Source organism: Meleagris gallopavo, chromosome 5 (assembly GCF_000146605.3).
Source record: "Meleagris gallopavo isolate NT-WF06-2002-E0010 breed Aviagen turkey brand Nicholas breeding stock chromosome 5, Turkey_5.1, whole genome shotgun sequence".
NCBI lineage: Eukaryota > Metazoa > Chordata > Aves > Galliformes > Phasianidae > Meleagris > Meleagris gallopavo.
The window spans coordinates 12,954,687-12,975,332 of record NC_015015.2 but is presented as its reverse complement, the minus strand read 5'-3'; the positions used below and the strand labels follow the sequence as shown (position 1 = coordinate 12,975,332).

At 37.8% G+C, this 20,646-nt stretch overlaps 1 long non-coding RNA gene across 2 annotated transcripts; it reads left to right on the top strand.

Moving 5' to 3' along the window:
* The first annotated feature begins 6 nt into the window (after positions 1–6).
* On the top strand, positions 7–19,237 carry LOC109367690. Of its 2 annotated transcripts, none has more exons than XR_002115009.2 (3): positions 7–110; positions 1,270–1,378; positions 18,267–19,237. It is a non-coding gene; the product is annotated as an uncharacterized LOC109367690 (long non-coding RNA). The 2 variants fall into 2 exon arrangements; XR_002115008.2 differs by lacking the exon at positions 18,267–19,237 and adding an exon at positions 4,131–7,538.
* Positions 19,238–20,646: the final 1,409 nt, after the last annotated feature.

Here is a 20,646-nt window from a genome sequence, read left to right as displayed (position 1 = left end):
CGCCCGCCGACGGCGAAGTGCCCTCAAGGCGTGAGGGAGAGCTCCCGGCTTAGGGGATAGGGGAGCTGCGCTTCTGCCGTCGTGTGCGCGCGGCTGGCTCGGAGCGTGAGGTAATGCCCGCAAAGGGAAGGCGAGTTCTTGCCTCGCCCCGCCTCGAAATCTCCTCGCCACACTGCAGCCCCGCCCCTGAGGCACCGCCTGTGGCAGGGGGTTAAGGTGCAAGCGCTGTGTGCAATGTCCTGCTGCTGTTTGCACGTGGCTGCTGAAGAGTTAAAGTTGGCTGGTTACGGATTTTTGAAGCTAAAATGAAATAAGCTACAGCAGATGGAAACAGGAATAAATACACGTAAAGGTTCACAGTCCTCTCGAATCCTGCTTAACACCTGGCTCGAAATGAACGGCTCCCATTTTCTTTCAATCAGAGAGCTGAAGTTGGTGCCCTGACTGGCTGTTTGGATGGCTCAGTCTGTGTTTTCACACCGCCTTTGTGCAGTGAGTTCAGCCAAGTAGCTCTCATTTCTGGCTGTGCCCAGAAATCACATGTGCTTGTCCCCTCAGTCTTCCTACATGCTATATGCCCCAAACCCTGTGTTCTTCTCAGTAGTTGAGTTTAATCCAAGCTTTCTTTTGACTTGTAGAGAGCTAAGCTGCATTTCTTTGTGCCTACTTCTTTTTAGTAATTTATTTTGGCTTGGTTTATTCCAGAGATTTTGTTTGCAACAGCTAAACATTTCAGATTTGAGCCAATGAGTCCATTTGCTTTCCTCTATAGCTCTGTGCTATAGCATGGAAATCTTTGGGTTCTGTAGGCTGGGCCAAGAAAGGACAAGATAGGCTGTGCCTGCAAACTCCATGTGTGGTCACCTGCAAGGCAGAAACCCACACTGTGACAAAGCCTGACTGGGGGCGAACAGCCTGTAATACAGAGATCTGTGCACAGTGAAAACGTGCTGATGGACAGCTTATCTCACAAGGGAAGGGTGTTCAGTTCCTTGCGAGTAAATGGAAAGCTCCTACTAGGCTTCTGCTCTGCACTGTCTTTGAGAAGGATCCCTGTGTGCGTGTAAAGGGTGAACTGCTCTCAGCGAAGCTGTTCTTAAGAATGTCCTCCTTACAGAGGAGGAGAAATGGAGGAGGTTAAAAAGGTATCATTGCAATGTTTTCCTTTGTTTGTTTGAGAAGGGCTTTGAAGCTATTCAGCCACTTTGATACTTTCTAACATCTTCTCTGTGCCCTGTCCTTCACATGTCGCCCATCCTTCTTTTGTAGGGCTGAAGTGCAGAGAAAGGAGATCCTGTAAGAGAAGACTTTGGAGGTGGGGCACAAAAGTTCTGCAGCTCTAGTAATGTAGAGATGTGCTGATACAACCCTGCTGTAGGTAGGTTCCATTATAGATATTTGTTGACTGTCATTATTTTCAATATTATTTATACAAAACAGCACTAGGATAGTGATATTTAAAATCATGTTTACATATGTTGCACTGAGTGTGCAAAATCAAACAGAAAGGCTCAGCTGTTACTCCTATTCTAAAACTGCCATAATAATTTGACAATGATAAAGAGCAGGAGGGAGCACTGACACAAGATAATATTGTATTTACAACTTTATCCCCATTTTAATGAATCTATATAATTACATACTGACTGCTAAAGGGGCTTGCTTAACTGAAATTTCAGTTTTTTTAACAATGATTTATCACAAATGGAACACAAAAAGTGTAATTAATAGCACAGTCACCAAGAAATTAAAAAAAAACACTTCATTTTTTATCGTATCTAGCAGCATTTTTAGTCTGTTAAATAGGAATTGTGTCAGCTTAATATCAGTGAGCTTTTATTTTTTCAGGGTTTTGTTTTGTTTTTTAGTTAAGCTCTTATGGCAGGTTTTGTACTATTATGCTTTAAGACCTGTTCCTTAAGAAAAACACGTGGACATTTTAGGTTTGTGGCTATGGTTTCCTTACAGGACAAAACTGAGAAGGATTGCTACTGGGAAAAAAAGGAAAAAGAAAAAAAAAAAGTGCAAGAAAATCAGGCTTTGTGCTAAATCAAAATCAGACTTTATCATTGGGTGTCAGTTGTGGCTTACAGTTAACTTCAAGATATTTTCAGGATGGCTGACATAATATTTATATCGCTGACTGCAATGGTGGTTTTTTGTTTACATTATAAATAATGATGTGCTAATAACATTTTAGTAAGGGACTTCTATAAAGAAATCATGACCTTATTGCTCACTTGTGATAAAAATTCTGTTTTTGAAGAGAGGACTTACCTTAATAATAAAAAACCACATACAGCTCTAGCATTAAATGCCACCAGATACACATGGGGGAACTTAAAAATGGAATGATCAGACTGCTGGCAAAAATGTGAATTGTCTCTGAAAACTGGTTATGCGAAAGTGTCACTTATCTGTATGGAGATAGTACAGGTTGTTCTGAGGATGTGTGAGCTTTACTTAACTCCAGCATTACCAGTAAATTAGGAGAAAGGACAGCGCTATGAAAATCCTCTCATGTTAAGATCCAGTGTTGTATTTCCTGTCATTTTTGAACAACTGAAGAATAGCATGATTCACTAGAGAGCTAGACAGATTGGCTTTTAAGAAGAAACCTGTTGAATCTGTGAGACTGTTTTAGCATATAAACAAAGTAGTGGGTAAGGATCCTGGGCAACATTTATGGGAATTTTCCACAGTCCTGTGACTGTGTCTCAGAAGAGATGCTCTGGAAGCTGGCATTCAGGGCACAGGAGGTACAGTTTTATCATCAAGTAGTAACTGGCTGTGATGCAGCAGTCAGACTTCACCTAAATGACTGCCCATCCATATAGCTAAACAGCAGTAGGGAAGAACCCCTAGATAAAGAGGTGAGAGGGAGGTGAGGTCCAATGACCATTAAGTGATGAAACTATTTGCTGTTCTGCACAGTTACTCTCTTCTGCTTTGGTGATGAGCTCCTGTGTCGGGGTGGGAATTATCTGTGGAGGTGGGAGGAAACCAACTCTGTTACAGGAAATGCCAGAAAATCTACCTTAGTGGAGACTTTCTGCACCAGGACATTTACAAGCTTTGAACCTCAGCAACTTCTGGGCTGATGCTAGCTTAGGAAAGCGAGGTATGGGAAAACAGAAGCTTACCTAGATCTTGTGGTAGTTCTATCTTAGAGGAATATGATGTAGAATGTTTGAAAAAAAAATATGTGTATTGAAATCTCCGTGTGGAGGTAGAGAGGATTAAAGTAAAGTAGAGCTGGGTTTCACAGCCAAAAGGCCTTTTTTCATTGTGTAATGTGATAAGGATGTCTTTGCCTCATAGTACTGACTGAGCTGCTGTAATGAGGCAGGACGACCCTGGTCTGGGAGCTGTGGTTTCCGAGCTGAATCTTCCCCAGTTATAATCCTGATTCTTCTCAAGAATAAGCATCCTAGGCATGGCTTATCTTTCTGCTTTAGCTGGGATCATATAGGATAATATATCTGCTTTACATTGGTAAGAACTAACGAAGGGTTGTGCAGTGCATTCAGAGCAATGTACAAATGGAAAACACTAGCTATAGTGTAACTGGGCTACTGTACTTGATAATGTGCTGATATTAGCATATAAAATGGGATCAACCTCTTCTCAAGTGAATGTAGAATTTTTAATTAATAATAACGAACTTCTGATACTCAAAGTAGTTACCAGTGTGAAACAGGGAATGCTGCCAATATTTGTACAAAAGCTTAGCACAGTAACTACTGATTTTTTTTTTAGCTTGAAATTAAGAAGAAGTATGTTTCATATGTACACGTACACCTACTTTAAGTACACAATTGAAATTAAATTTCTTTTTAGCAGGAAGCTCTATTTTATTTTATTTTTTTTAAGTGGAAACAGGATATTGCCCTGGCATTTCAGAAATATTACATCTCTCTCAGTATACTTTAAGATGAAAATGCTGCTGCTTTTCTGACCAATGCAGTTTGAAGAGGTTACCGCAGAGAAGAGTGGAAAATGTTTTGTATATGGCTGGGGAGACATATTTTTAACTGAGATCTGCTTTACACAATGTACTTGCTTGGTGTGGTTTAGTGTCATGTCTGCCAAAAGTTCAGCCTAAGCTCTTGCTAAGTTGTGTTTTACAGGGTTGGGAAGAAGGAGCGGCAAGCTAAGGGCAAACAAAGAGATGTCAACAAAAGGATTGCTGAGAAGAGAGCATCAGTTGAGGGAAGTCAGTCGTAGCTGTTAACATTTAAAAAGCCCTTTCAAGGACTAACAAAATAAAGGATAGAGGTGTCCTCATCCTGAAATAGCTTTTATATTTCTGAACCTGTTATAAAAGCTTTTCTTAGAAGCTTTCTTTCTAAAAACAAAATAGTTTCTATCGTAAACAAGACAGGCAGCACATCAATACAAAGACTATCTTCACTTACTTTTATTTCTGGGCTAGGAGACACCATCATTCAGTACCACAGGGAACGAAGTAAGAATTGTTGCCTCAGCTTAACAAATGAAGAAAACAAAGAATGGAGAAACGTTGTCCTTGAACCCAGCTGTGTGTAGGCTTCCAGTATTGTTGCATATATTAGGCTTTGTTCTCAATAGAAAGATAAAAAAATCCCCATTTTTTAGCAAGTTAAAAGATAAGTCAGGACAGCTCTCTATAGGCACAGTCCTAGGGGAGCAAGGAGCCAGGTAGCTTCTATATCGGGGTAGCCAGTCAAGGCCAGGCATCTCTCTTACTTGCTGTGAATGTGAACCAGCTACATCAAAATAGGAAAGCAGAAAGCTTTCCTTCCACTGAGATATTACATCATATTAGACTGTCTGGGCTTCTTCATTTACCGCTGTACCCAATACTGTACCCGGGTACAAATCTTTTTCTATTGCAATGAAGATACAGCTTTATATCTCTCTCTTCTTTCCTTCTTTTCCTTTTGTGCTTGATAACACATAAAAGCACCAATAAAGACAAGACATTTCACAGAAAGTATTTGCCAAATTCAGTTATTCTACCAGGAGCCTGAATGGTGAAACAAAACCTTCAGCGTTATCAAAATGAATTGTGTTTGTTTAGACTGCAAATTCAGTAGTTCCTCTATCTTCTGCTTCATTTATCTGTAGTAAAGCAGAATATTTTACCCATGAGGTGAAACACCTCATGGAAATCTAACAGTTCCATCTGGTTTTCTTAGGGAATTGAAATTATTGGGTGATTTGAAAACGGTACGGACAAACCTGTATACATTATGGTGACAAATTCTTCTCTGAAAAAACTTGGACAGAATCAACACTGTCCTTTTTTTGAGTCATATAACACTGTGAAAGCCAGGCCTCTGAAGTCAGTTGAAAGTTGTCCGTGTATAGAATTTGTGTTTTCTTATAACGACTCCATGTTTCTAATACCTTTGAATCTTTTTCTGTTATGAGCAAAGAGAAATGGGAAGGAAATGTAATTGGAATGTGGAGAACATGGCTCTGCATGTTCTCCTTCCCACTGTTGTGTGACTGTAATAGATGTTCCTCCTTAAGGGCTTCAGCAGCATTTGTGTAAGTGGTCAGTTGAGAAGTATAAGACATTACACCAGGTATCTTGATACTGATGCTTTTAATTCAATTCAAAATGATCTGGAAAAGATTTTGGCGTCAAAAATAAACAAAAAGAAGGTGCATTACCATTGTGATGTGTGTGTAAGTCCCAAATCAGAGTCCTCTCTGAAATGCTTGACTTTCATGCTCAGTGGAATACAGAGAACTTTCACGTGCATCTGATGTCCAAATAAGCCTTGAAGACTGACACAAATCTGCATTTCCACAGTAGGGCTGTGTCACAGTACTGTCAACTGCCACTGCATTACAAACATTTTTCCTTCTACAAAAACACCTACGTTAATTTATGTCCTGACAGTCTGTGCTCCACGTATGTGATCATTCACTACCCCTCCTACTTATAGGAACCTGTAAGATGAATTAAGCCCACTGCAGCCAGTTTGTATGTGTTCTTGTGACTTGTGTTACTTAACATGCAGACAGCATGTCCCCTTGGTTTTTGCTGCTGTAAGATCTTTACTATACAAAAGGATGTATGAATAGATATTTGCTCTTCTACTTTGTCCCTGTGCTGGGCCATGGATTATTAATTCAGTATCAGTCACAGCCTATTGGCTTTGAGTGACTGCAATAAATACAAAAATAAAAGGGAAATTCATTACCCGCTTTTACCTGTTTAACGCCAACATCTTATTTCTTGCATCGGGTCTTTAAAATTAATGTAGTGAACTTTTCAAGCTGTACACAGTATTAATAAACTATAAACTCTCTGCCAACTTTGCCAAGAACCTACTGAGCATTCTGCCTACGCTGCGGTTGACTTTAACATTTTGGTATGCTTTCTCTTATAGTAAACAACATAAAGTTGCAGGTGCAGTACTGCAGCAACATATGTACATTTTGACATTAAGGATAGGAAGTTGAGCTCAAGCATCAGGGTATGTTTAATTGTCTGAAATAATAAATTTTAAAGAAATTAACCTGGATGTGAAAGATCACGTCCTTTTTTATATCATGGTATTTATGATAGGTCTGAGATCGTAATGGTATCCTGCCTAGAAAGCTTTATGTTAGGATGAGTGGTTATGGCCCACAGGTACAAAGTACCAGGAAGAAAGATAGGCTGTTCTGCTGACTTTAGGTCTTTGTTTTCCCAGGGGGTGTACCAGGTGCCTTTTTCTGTTTTTAAATAAGACATTATTTATAAAGAATTTGGGATCCAAAGTGGGAAAGCTTAGTAAAAATGTCACATATTATGCTGTTAATTTACTAGAAGTTAGTTTGGTACAGAAGACTGAGATGTTTACTTTGCATGGAAAGCTGAGATGGAAAAAAAACAATAAAAAATAAGGTTGTATGCTGTCCCTAACCAGCTTAATGAGTGAACATTCCTGTATGTGCCATTGCCAGAACTGGTATGTATATCACATAAAATCATGTCTATCAGCAACATAGAATCATGTAGGTTGGAAGGGACGCCAGGGCTTATCTGGTCCTACCTCCTGCTTGGTGCAGATCCCATTAGAGCACAGGGCTGCATCCAGTTGGTTTCCAGTATCTCCAAGGATGGTAATACTGCACTGTTTCTTGGCAACCTAGCCCAGAGTTTGACATCTTCGTGGCAGTTTTTCCTTATGTAGAATTACAACTTCCTGTAATGTAACTTGTATTCATTGCCACTTGTCATTTCATGGTGTGCCTCTGTGAGGATCCTTGTTTCACCTTCCTCACTCCCTCTCACTAAGCAGCTGCAGGCAGCAATAAGCTCTCCCCTCTGCCTGCTGTTTTCCAGGCTGTGCACACCAGCTCTCAGCTTCTTCTTACACTTCTTGCTGATTGCCTTGGTGCCTCTGCTGACCTGCTTTACTCTTTCAGTGTCTTTCTTGCACTGGGGAGATCAGAGCTGGAGGCGCTGCTCCTGATGCAGGCTCACAGGTGCCAGAAAGATGGGAATTATGACGTCTCTCAGTCTGCTGTCAGTGCTTCCGTTGGTACAGCCCAGGATGCTGTTGGCTTTCTTTGCTGCCAGGGCGCACTGCTGGTTCATGATGAGCTTGTTGTCCACAGGAACCTCCAGGTTTTTCCTTGCAAATAGGCTCTCTAGCCAGTTGGCCTCCAGCCTGTCATGTTGCATGGGGTTATTTCATCTCAGATGCAGGACTCTGCATCTCAATGTATTGAAATATAATTATAGAATTCAAGGTATTGGTTTGTAATTTTGAGCTAGGAAGAGCTAATAGCTTGGAGTTTGTCATTTGGGAAAGCAGTGGCATGCTCTCTGAATAGTCTAAATAATATGGAATTGTACATAATGATTTTTGTTTGTTGATAATCAGTTTAACAAAATTTAAGCTAAAGCTGCTGATATTTCAGGTGTGACCTGGGATAAAAAAATTACAGAAATGGTAATAAATTGCCAAAGAAGGTAAAATTAGTTATTTCCAGAAAGGAGATATATATTTTATAGATTAACAATACTCCGTTTTTGTTGCTCACATTATATGTAAACTATAGGTAAGCTAATTTGGGAGCAAAGCCAGTGCTGTTTTTGGTTTATTCTGTTTATTGATCAAGTGAGTATTTATCTTTTCTTGTCAGATTAAAATAGTGTGAAATATTTTATTTAAAGAAAGCATTCAAAATAAACTTTATTCTGAAGATATTGAGATACCACTTAATACAAATCAGTGTTGGCACTGTGTGATGAATGTTTTTCATACAGTGGTTGTTCATTACTAGTGTGCTTTCACATGAACATAAATTCTCAAACTAAAGGATAACTGTAGCATTTTTGTATTTTATGTCAATTTTTCTAATTAAAATTTTTCATTATAAGAATTTTAAAATTATATGAGTGATTTGGTAGTTGATAAGAAGCGTGGGTTATTATTTTTTTTCTTGACAGTCATAACAGAGATAATTCTCTTTGTGTTGTTAGCAAAACCCCTTAGAGGTGATACACATCTTTACTTATGTCTTTTCTGCTCTGTTAGTTCATTTACTCTTTTTAAGAATCCTGGAATTTGTCCGAAATGTGTCTGGGAGAATGAATTCACATAGCCCTGTCCATGGTCTGTTGCAGCTTTCTCAAAAGGGCTGCATGCCTGCAATGTTAGGAAAATCTGGTGTGTTGTAAATTAAGCCTCCGCACTGAAGACTCTCAGCTAGATATTACAGAGGAAACCAGCATTTCTGGTGCTGCCCATGATTTTCAGAAGATGACCCCCTTTGTTAATGAGGCATGCAATCCTAATTTGGCATGGGTCAGAGGTAGGACGATCTTCTTGCAGGTGAAATGTCATTTGCCACATTTTGCAGAGTATTAGTCTGAACCTATATTTGGTTGGCACCTGTGCTCCAAAACTGGCATCCCACCTTGTGAGAAGGCAGAATGCCACCCTGACAGATGGGGAGGAATGCAGGCATGCCAGCAAACCAGTGTATTCATCAAGGGGTCACATTTCTCTCCAGGAATGTTGAAATACCGGTACATGCAGAGCTTCTGTATCTGAGGCACACGTGTTTCTTGGCAAGGACCGAGGTTCCTGCTGAATGTCTTGGCACCGTACGTAAGGAAGCTTAGTGAATTTTCATGGCTTTCATAGGGTTTTTACACCATGGGAGCCTACATATAATTTCTGCTAAGAATGGCCCTACGAATATAAACAGAAGAGGGAATATATTTTGCAAATTATTCTTTCTTATTAATAGATTAAGAACTGTTAAAACACCATCATAGCTTTCATGGATGATGATTCTTTTGATTAGTTAATGGTTGGTTTATCCTGGTCTGAGGGCAATAGAATGTGCAGTTTGGCAATTGACCCAAAGTGTGAATATCACAGCTTAAAATTCTACCACTTCTTTTTCATACTATATTTTATTTTAACTTAAAAGTAAATTCTGGAATTCCTTCACACTTTTGTACTTCATCAAGAATTTTTTTTTTCTGTGTACCTCAGAAAAAATATAATGTATTAAAATTAATTTTAGCACATGCCTTTCTTTTGCTGAAAGTAATTCTGAATGGTTTATTTCAATGTTCCTTTTTTTTTTTTGAGCCTCCAGAATTACTGTAAAGCTTTTCTATTTCATCCATTGCAGCACAGTGTTTTTCACATTTGAATAGCTGCATCAACATGAATCCTTTATAAGGACCTTAAGGTCCTTATAACAAACTTTGCCAAGTCCCAGAATACAGAAGCTAATTCACATCCCAATACTCAGCTGCCTCATGAATAAAGGAGAGTCTGTGCCTGACACTTTGAAGCTGTAGCTGTTAAACCATACAGACTATTTACCTCAATAAATCATTATAAGAAACTAAGGTACAATTATACCCACAGAGAAATAGAATTCAAAACACTGATTTATGTGGTTCAGTGCCTGTTCCCTTTTCCATCATGTTTTGAATTTTATGCATGTTTGTCATCTTTGGCTGCTTCCATGTATCTTTAAACTAATGGGTCTTGCTTTTTTAACATTCCTCATTAGGTTTGTTATTTTACTTTGACACACAGACATGATTTGCACGCTGTACAAAGTTTTGCATTTAAAATTAACTAATTTCTTCTGGTATAGAGCAAAAATGGAAAATGTGAGTAATTTGCTTGAGCTAACATATGCCCTTCTCTGGTTAATTTGTGATCATCTAAGCTGAAATTCCATATAGCAGGAATTTTTGGGGGCTTATTTGTGGGACCTGGAGGAAGACCACCATACAAAGGAATGTATCATTGTACTTTTAAGAATGTACTTGCTAATCTAGAGGGTTATGATAAGGAGATGGAAGTTGTAAGGAGTAAGGAGATGAAGTTATATTTGCAGCTAGTTCCTCAATTTCTTTATCTCTTGAAGAGATAAAATGAGACTAAAAGATGAAAATTGAACAAAATGAAAGGTCTAGCTCAGAGGAAGGGGCAGCACTGAAACCGACAAATAATTCCATACAAAAATGGTAGAAATAAGGTAAATATATCTAGCAGGCAGGGTCAGAGAACAGCCACAGACTTGTTAGGCCACCCAAGCCTTGAAGAGGATGAATGAGCCATGCAGTGTTGTCCTGTACAGCAACAGAGCGCGGAGTGATATAATAACCAATAAATGTTTCTTAATTAAACTTCAGAAAGATACAAGATTTAAACAGAAATTTTGAATATGAATATTAGTAAATATACTGCAGTTCCAAAAGCTTTATACCTTGTTAATAACTGAGAGCTGATGCTTATGTGGATGTAAACAATGCAGGTTTGTCACCCAATCTGCCTGATCCCACTGATTTGTTTGGGTTAGAGCAGCATTTGTCTCTGATACTGAGAGGAAGCTATAAAGTTTTATTTCAGGTGTGATTTGTGACATGGGAGATCTTAGACCACATGTGGCATTCATGTATCTTGTTAGAAAAGGGGTATCTGTTGAAGAGAAGTTTGAACATTTTATACTGCTTTGGCTTTAAAGTGGGCATTGGAAATTAAAGTGAGAAGCCTAAATTTTTGTTATCTTGTGAAATTTCTTAAGAGCTTCAATTGAAATTTGAATATGTATATATGCTCTGTGTACAATGCTCATACTAACATACAGAGTGTGAGTAATCAGAATATCAGTCACAACACAATCTTTTGCATGCCCTCTGTCATTCACCTGATATCTAACTAATACCTAACACATCTAATTCTTACATTTCTGTGCATTTTTGCCTCTACAGACATTTTGTGAGGAAATGATATAATCCCTGAAGATTTCCATATGCAAGCAACTGCTGTGCAAAAAATATTATCTATCCAAAATTGAAAATTCATAAAGGATATGTCATATTCTGTTGCTGAGTATTCTGGGAGTCCATGTCACCTTGCTTTTACAGATAGATAGCATTTCAAATTTAATTTTTTAAATTTAATATATATATATATATATAAACAAATATATAGCATTCTACTACCAACCCTTGTGGCTGTGTAATGTGAGATCTCATGTACTAATCTAGACAAGAGGACAAAGTTTAGGAACCCTGAAGTAGAAAAGCAGGATAAGCATGTACCTCCAGGAAAATCAGATATGTTTACATTCATTACCAAGTGTGTTTTCACCTGGTTTCTGGAAGAAACATACCTGCAGTGTCAATGCTAGTCTGTATGTCAGAAAATGTTGGCTGATTTCAGAATTTGACAGTGAGGCAGGCTCTTACACTTAAGTTTTTACAGGCTTCAGAAAAAATGGTGACGAGGTAGAAGCAGAGAGTGATCCAAAATGTTCCTCTGTACCAGTAGGATGTAGCACGAATGCAGCAGTATCTCCAGCCAGCCAGGCAGCTTGTCTTAGTTTCTGTGCGAGCCGCCTGTTGCGTATTGCCCTGCTGAGTACCCAACTGCATTCCTTGGTGAAGGGCTGAAGGAAACCAGAACTCTTGGTATTATTCTGGTAAGATGAAGTGGAGGGAAAGGTCACAGAAGATAGAAGCAGAACAGGGAAATTCATGAGGTTGCACACACATGAGCTCGATAGAGCGCAAATCTGCTGGTAGCCCCTCTGTGAACATTTACATTGCTTACAGAGCAGTTTGCTCATTAAAACTGTTCACATCTTTTGAAATTCTGTTAATGAAACCACGTTTCATAGGGGCTTTGTAATATCTAAATATTCATATTTTCCTCTGTGCTTAACGCCCTAGAATGGAGATTCCTGCTCAGTTATTAAATCAGCAATGTCATCAGTGATTAAAATTTCTTACAAAATATTTTCATTAAGAAAATTTCAAATTATTAATGTTCCAGTTTGCTACGTGGTAGCACTGGCACTGAACCACAAAAACAAAGAACCATAAAATTTTGCAAAATACTGAAATCTCATCGTGAGTTTAAAGAAATTCTGGGACATTTTCAACCTCTTCTGATGTTTTGAATATTTACTAGGATTTATTGGCTCGACTAGCTTGGCAACTTCAGCCTGTCAGTTTCCTAAGCAACAATTATAATTACATCCCGAATACTATTTGAAAGCATCCAAAGTTAGTGATAATTTGCCATGTAAATTGAAATGTCATCTTGCCATTGGGATGACTCAGGCACTCGGGAAACTGGTTCTGCCAGTACTCACTCCATTTTCTTTTCCTGTAGAGACTCTTATACCTGGAACTTTCCATCAGCTCTAAAATGGTATACGTCAAAAATAATAGTGCTTTAGCTCCTAATGAAATCCCTTACCAAAATAGCTAAGGAACACTTTCAGGTGTATGCTTTGGTCTAAATATGGGTTTTAGAGAAGTGTAATATTTTAGCTACATATTATCTATGCAGGTGTAACGTGGATGTGGATGCAGCTGTGATAGTATGAAAGGGCCGTGTCTGTTTTCCATAAAATGAGGAATTTCACACATGAGGTAGAAAACAACCTTATGATCTCATCACAGTACAGGGCCTGAGCTGATTAAATTGAGGCAGTGTAACTAAGCATAACTTTTGTATGTAGACAAGTCTTTAAAATGGCATAAGCACAGAACAGACTTGAATAGTTTACAAAACAGACTGTTGGTTGCATTCTATCACACAAATGAGAACAGTTTTTAAATAAAGTGAATGAGTTAATGATGCAGCTCTGTATGTGCCAAGGAGATATGTCTGTGCTTGGGATGTATCCCAAGAAAGTACTGTGAATCTTAATCTCACGTACCTGAACTGATTTGTTGACGTGACCTAGCAAGAGTCTTTTTAATGGCTAGCTTGCGAAAAGTAATACAATAAACAAGGTATATGTTCTGCATGTTTTTTCTCATCTTTTCTTCTAATTATAGATGCCTTTCAGACACTAAAACTTCAAGTTCAAATAGAAGTTCTTTGATTTTAGCAATGATTTTTCAGGCTATGCAGGGATTATATGTAATAGATTGTGCGTATAGCATGAGCAAACAAAGCATCAACAATAACCTTCTAGCGTGGTTTTATCTGGATGTACTGAATTACAAGGAAAACAGTTTTGGATTTTTTCCTAAGTCTTATGGATTATGGATTGCATGTTTAAAACTGAAAAAGGAGCAGCCAGACAAAGAAAGAGAAACAACACAAAAAGCCTAAAGTTTGCATGAGTTACACTATGCTGAAATCCTGGCCTCAGATCAATAAGGAATCCTTTATCTGACACATATTGAGGGATTATATACTCTGTGCTTTAGAGGATGTGTTTGAACAGCACTGACATCAAAACCTTCTGAAAACTCCAGGTGGATTATGAACTGTGTACTGTTTATATCTGCACGTATAAGCAGCTGAAGAGCTGTTTCAGAGTCTTATCTATGCTGCACTTTTGCTATTATGCTATGCTTATTTCTTAGGAAATAATTATTAATGAGCAATGGAGTGTTTATGTTGGTTGAGTGGTTAAGGTGTAAGGTCTCAAAAGGTCAGGGTTTCCTTTGCAGTTATGCTGCAGACATCCTTTGTGAATGGGATAAATCAAGTCCTCATTCTGTAGCTCTGTTTCCCTATGCATACAGTAGGTATGGTAGTTGCAGTGATGGCATATTACTTCTACCTGAAAAGCGCATGCAAGTACTTTTGAAGATAGAATATAGCTGCTTTAGGTGTTGCAATTTGAAAAAATATTTTAGAGAGGGCAATGCTACACTTCCAAAACTGCACTCTTGGAAAAACAATTAACTGTATCTTTCAAGAATCTATGCTTGGGGAGGCTAAAAACCACATAGAGGGCATTTTATTTCAGCAGTTGTAACTTAAAGTGTGGAGATTAGTACATCTAAGCTGTTTAAGCAAGCTTGTTTTGCTGTGAAGAATGTCAGAGATGCTGAACACCTCAATGAAACAGCTATTTATTTTGGGGTGGGGGAGTTATGTAGTATTTTAGGACACCTGGAAAAGTGTTTAATAGAATGCCTCTTACCATATATTCTGGGATCTGAGTAAGGGAATGTATCCAAATGTGCAAAGAAAACACACACATATGAAAACAACCAGCATAGACACAGAAGGGAAGTGCTGTAATGATCAAGTCCTTGCACTGTATCTCACACATTATAAACTCAGGGAAAAGCATAATGGTATATTTAGAAGACACCCATACAGAAAAAGCCTTTTTGAGTCCACACTTTGTCCTATTTTAATAATTTCAACCTGCTGCTTCTTACTGCTGCCCAGCTCTCTTAAAACACGTAGAAATTTGGATGGGGGTGGAAAGGAAGGGATGACAAGAGCTGGGCTTTTAAAAATCAATTTGAATAAAGAGTACCTGTTATCTCTTGGATATTTAGGAGGAAAACGTATATTGAAAACAACAACAACACTGTGTTAGATACTTCTAGCAAGTTACATATATTATGCCTAAAATTGGTTTTCTATTTATTTTCATAACAAATGAAATTGCAAAGAGACTGCCAGAGGCAGCAAGCTAGTTACTAGAAATCAGGAGAACATGGAGTGGAGAAGGTAAAAATGAACAGCAGTGGATCTGCTGTTGTAATACTCTTTTTGTTTGACAAGTTTATGCAGTTTATTTTCAAATGGTTGATTTCTATATAGTAGTGAGCACTCTGTATTTTTGAACACCACTTAGGATACTTTGTTCTGTTTTACAGCAATGGGATTTCTTCAAAATCCAGATTTCATCCAGTTTATGTCAGAATAAATGAAAATTATCTGTTTTGAGAACTTATAAATTTCAAGCACCTTTCACTTGTAATCAGTCTTTACCAGGTCATTTATTAGCACGTCCGCTGCTGTGTAAAGGGATCTTACTTGGAACCATTTATTGTTCTGCTGGTGCCTTTAGGCAACAAAATCTTGGGTGGATAACATAAGGAACAAAACATGTAATTTGGTAATAGACACATTCCAACAGTGGGTAAATATGACTGAGGAAACACAGTATAAAAACAAGAACAGGTTAAATCTAAAACAAAGTCTTAACCCTATGGCAGAAGGATTGTTCTGAATTGCAGCAGGCACGGCTCTGCAAAGCCCTTCAGGGGTCAGTGCCTCTGTTACTACAGACAGCTCAACTGAGTAATTTGTCCACTATACAGCATTCCCATTATTTTAATCTCTTGTTTTGTGAATACTTGACCCCTACAGCAGTTTGATGGCTGGGGGGGTGATACCCCTGCATGTTTGAAGCAGAGCAAGGATGTTGGTCAGAGATTACAACATGGAGACAAGAAGTGAAGCTTTGGCTAAAGTCATGTTCTGGCCTGGTGTTGAATGTGAGAGCAGGCTTTCATTTCCATATTTCCATGAGTGTTCTGACTTTCTGTGAGAATACTGCACTACTGATTGCTTTTACTTTGACTTTCATAAAGCCAGTAGCTTTTGCCATGAAGGCAAGAAGTAGGATTAGAGACATAGCAAAGGAAAGAGAGCACTGACCCAGGTGTATCAGAAAGGTTATAAAGCACTCAGATCTTCGGACCTGTGCAGCCCTTCTTCTTGTAGCAGGCACTAATTTCACTTGTAAGGGCTATGGTGCTGGGCATTGTTTTTACTTATGCAGGTATTGAGACGATAAATTTTAAAACATTTGAGCCAAAGATATCTCTTTTATTCCTTCAGGCTGAAGAGAAAAATTTAGTTTATATGATTGGATTACGTTACAAATTTGCTGAAGAAAATTTTTGATTGTTTGCTTTATATACCTATAGTAAAAGTCATGACTGTATTTTCCTAAGGAAAGCCTGAATGAACAGCCCACTAATAGGTAATGAGGGTGCTCAAACAAGGAATTTTCTTCTTCCTTCAAAATGTTTTGATTTCATCCAGCAGTGCACACATGTATCTGTCTATACACTATAAATGTATTTGTCTTCCTGTGTCTCCGTGAATGTAAGTTTACATACGTGCACACAAGGTTAAGAATGTGAATGTATGTATAATCTTGTGCAATAATTTAATGGAATTTTATAAATTCTATGTTATGTATTTCTTGTTAGGTGAATGGCTAAACTAAGAATTAAGAATGTAATGAGTTGGGATTAATTCTAACAATTAATTTTCCTTGTCACACTCATGTGATTTCATTCTGAGATGGCAAAGGAAACTTGATGTAATAGTTTCTTCCTTTACTCACTAGATGAAAACTTCTGTACATCAGCATTCTTCTGTACACATTGAGTGAAAGCAAACTGTTAGCAGTGAATAAGGGAGAAGCTCACAATGTGTTCTTGGCAGATACTGCTTCAGCCTGGCTCTTTTAGCTTATTAATGAACAGGTTTTACTTTAAAGTGTGTAGGTGTCCTAAATATCTTATTTATCTTGATCTGAGTTTTAATAATACCCAGGATGCGCAGAAAAGCAAGGAAAGCCGAATGTATGCAGATACCAATGAAGGAGCGAGAGGTGCTAGAGAACAATGTAGCAGGGCCTGCTATAATGGGATGCATTTGAGGGTAGGAGTTTCTGCTCTCTGGTAATTTTGTAAACCTGCTAAAATGACTGAATTTATTGTGTGGGAGACATAAAAATGCAGCTTGACTGTTGAACTGTTGAGCATCTGAACACAGATAACAGTCTTAAATATTCAGTGAAGGTGGTTTTATTGTTTGTAACTTACACTCTTCTTGGATAGCAATATAATTCATTTCATTGACAATGAAACTGTAATATCTGCAGCATTACTGAAAGAACAATTGTTTTTGAAATACCTTGTATCCTTGATGGTGAAAAGTAAGTAAGGAATTTCAAATTTAAGATTACTGATTACTGACTTTGAAGTATGTTATACTAAATTGAAGAAAATGAAAATTGAAACAAGTTGAGTGAATATTATTGTGTAGCTTCTTTCTGCAATCCTGTTTAATGACATTTCTGTGTGCAATAGATACTTTGAAGCAAGAGAGAAAGTAATTGATAGTGAAATTGTTCACTTGATTTATAAACCAGCTTTCCAACTCTACTTCATAAACTTCTGGCCAGAAAAATGACTTGATTTTTTTTCCCCCCAGTAAATGCCAATATAATAAAGCACAGTGCCTACCAGAATTATGTATATGTGATATTTTTACATGCTATGAGAAGCAGATTGGAACCATAACCATTTCCATTTTAACATGTAAAAATGCAACTACTGGATTTTTTAAATTACTTTGAAATTGTGAGATACCAAAAGACAATCTACAGTAGCTACAAGTAATTTCATTAAGAATTCTGAACTTCAAGTGTTCAGACTTATAGTTCATGAGAAATGTACGGTGCATTTGTGACTTGAAAGCACTTTCAGTAGTTCTACAGGGAAAGATTCTCAAGCCTAGTATAGGACAGCATGCCTGGAAAGTGAACCTTCAGTGTGGAATATTTTGAAGTTTACACATTACCAGTAAGCAAAGTAACCTACTTCATATTCTTGCATTGTAATTAATTGACTTGTGCATCTTGGTGACCATTTAGAAAAGAAGAATTTGTTTGTGTTTCTCTTTGTTGTCTAGGGGTTTTGCCTGTTCTGTGTCTTTCCACAGGACAATTTTAATTTTGAGAGTGAGCTGAACATTGACTTCAGTCTGTTTAAAAATAAAAATAAAAAAATACAACCCCAGTATTCAATGTCCTGTCATGCAGATTATCTTACAGTTTCTTCTATAAGGCAGTTCATACTCACTACGTTGGTAGGCATTTGCAAAGCTCAACTTCACTGTGGGTTTTGTTTTGTTCTGTTTTATTTGTTTTGTATGAATTGTTTTGTTTTGTTTTGTTTTGTTTTTCTGTACCAAAACGATTAATCAAGAAACAACATATTTTAGGGTTTTGCAGGGGATGAGTGACAATGTAGCAGAGATCAAAGATCACTGATCCACCCATGAATTCTCCTAATGACTACCATCCAATAAAGAGGATATTTCATGCCACGAACTCATCCTGAAAAGAGATCAGTGATCTCTCCCGACTAGTAAGAATCTTTAAATTTTAGGTAGGAAACATTTTATGCTTTTGGAATACTACGTGTGATCTACTCATTAAGCTTGGTTATTTCATAACTGTGTTATGGTGATGTTTTCTATATGCATATCATAATTCAGTGTGATGGTAGGAATGTGGAGAAGTATGCCAGGTTGGATAATTGTGTGCTACACAGCATGGGGAATTGCAAAACGTTGCCTCAACAACAACTGTGGAGACAGCAGCCCCAGGGTTGCCTCAGTGGTACACACTTGTATACCAACATGCTGATTAAAAGAGCTGATGACTGACTTAGACAAGAATTATATTTTATATGTTAAAATACTGTAGATAGGAAAGGCGTTCTGTGGTTCTTATATTCTCATTTCTATGTTTTATTTTCTTTCTGCTGTTACGATGAAACTATGCATTTTCTTTTTAAACAAATGAAAAAAGCCTGTCCTGTTTCTGTGACAAATTCCCTAAGGAAAAATCTAATTAAAGCTGATCTAATCTAATTCAACCACTAGGTGTGGTAGAATCCTTGAATCCTTGAGCTGTGCTCCTACAGGCAGTTTGAGCTCAACTGACATGATCTGCTTGGCAAAATTGAATTCGGTTTTGAAGACTGCTACCAAAAGTCCATAAAGAAAACAGACCAGAAAAGGATGGGATTTACAGGTGTTTTTATGATCATATCATTAAAGCCCTTGTTTCATTCCCCCAGATTGAGATATACTATCTTGTTCTCCTGATTGCTATGTATTTTCCATTATCAGGATGTTTTCTTGCTAACTAAGATTAGAATAGGTATATAAATATCCAAATGGGATAAAATCAACTAAACTTTGTTTCTATGGCCAGCAACCAAAGCTTCAGAGGGCTGATTCCTTTCCTTTCCTCACCTCCCCACAATGGTTGTACACAGCACCAGGGAAAGTCCCACATTAAAAGGTTTCTGAGAAACTTTTATTTCTGGAAAACTAGAATCGTAGAATTGTCCAGTTCTGAAAACAGATTGATTGCATGTGAATTGCTTCTGATCCCTTTTCTCTTTGAATTCCTTTGACAGCTCTTTCCCAGCTTTTCCCCTTGACGCATCACTTTATACTCTTTGCTTGTTACTCTCCACTGCTGTCCTCCAGAAGCAGGCATTTTGATCCCATCTTGTGCTCAAATGCTTGTGTTAGCTATTAAAGTACCTTGCTGCTCATACTGAGCTTTCTGAAATCTTTTTAGGCTCTCGAGTCATTTATACGTGGTTGATAATTCCTAAGTTTTCAGGAAAGGATCTAGAGCATTTGTACTTCAGTAAAGGAAAATACTACTTCAGTAAAGGAAAATACTACAACAGTGGGAGCACAAACGTGTATGTAAATACTACTTTATCCTACTTAGATTTAGAGATAGGTCTGCTAGTTAATGTGTGTTCTTAGCACCAGAGATTTCACAATACGAAGTATCACTGCTGCCTGTGGCACTCTATGCCCACACTATGGGCACTCATGACAAGTCACATGGTCATCACAATTTTTTAATCTTTTCATCTGTTTTCCTCTAAATCAGTGATAGTTTTAGCTTCCTTCCAACTAGTACTGGCTGCAGATAGACAAACTAAACCTAGTCATATCTTTTTATTTACTTATGTACTTTGCACACATAAACTGTTCAAATATCTCGGTGGTCTGAGTCAGTCTGTGTGCAGCTGGCTTGCTGATCTAATCAAAGTTACTTTCAAATAGGCGGTTCTCTTTCAGGAATTCACGTGCCAACCCTTTATAGCCTCCCTTCAGTTTTTGTCAATTGGCAATTTCCAAAACTTTAAGAAAATTCATCTTTTACAGACATTTTTATATTTTTCATAGTATTGCTACTGTAGCCATCATAGGAGTCATTGCTTTTTTTATTTATAGTGTGAATGCTATATTAGAAATGTTGTTAATTTTATTTCCCTGCAAATAAAGATTTTTCTACCTTCTTTTAAATTCAGTTTACCATTATTTGATCATGTCTTACACAGTTGTCCTTAAAACTTAAGCTAGGGTCAATTTGTTCTGAGTGCTATATATCCTCAAGTGATAAAAGATTCACATTTTTGGGGATGCAGGATGGTAAAGTTAACGTGCCTGCACAGAGAAAAGAAGTTCAGTCTACAGCACTGTTAATTCTGGCCCAATGCTCACTCCTGGTTTGCTTGGTCTCAGAGTTTTCCAGTCCTTCTCAAACTGTCTCTACCTTATCTTC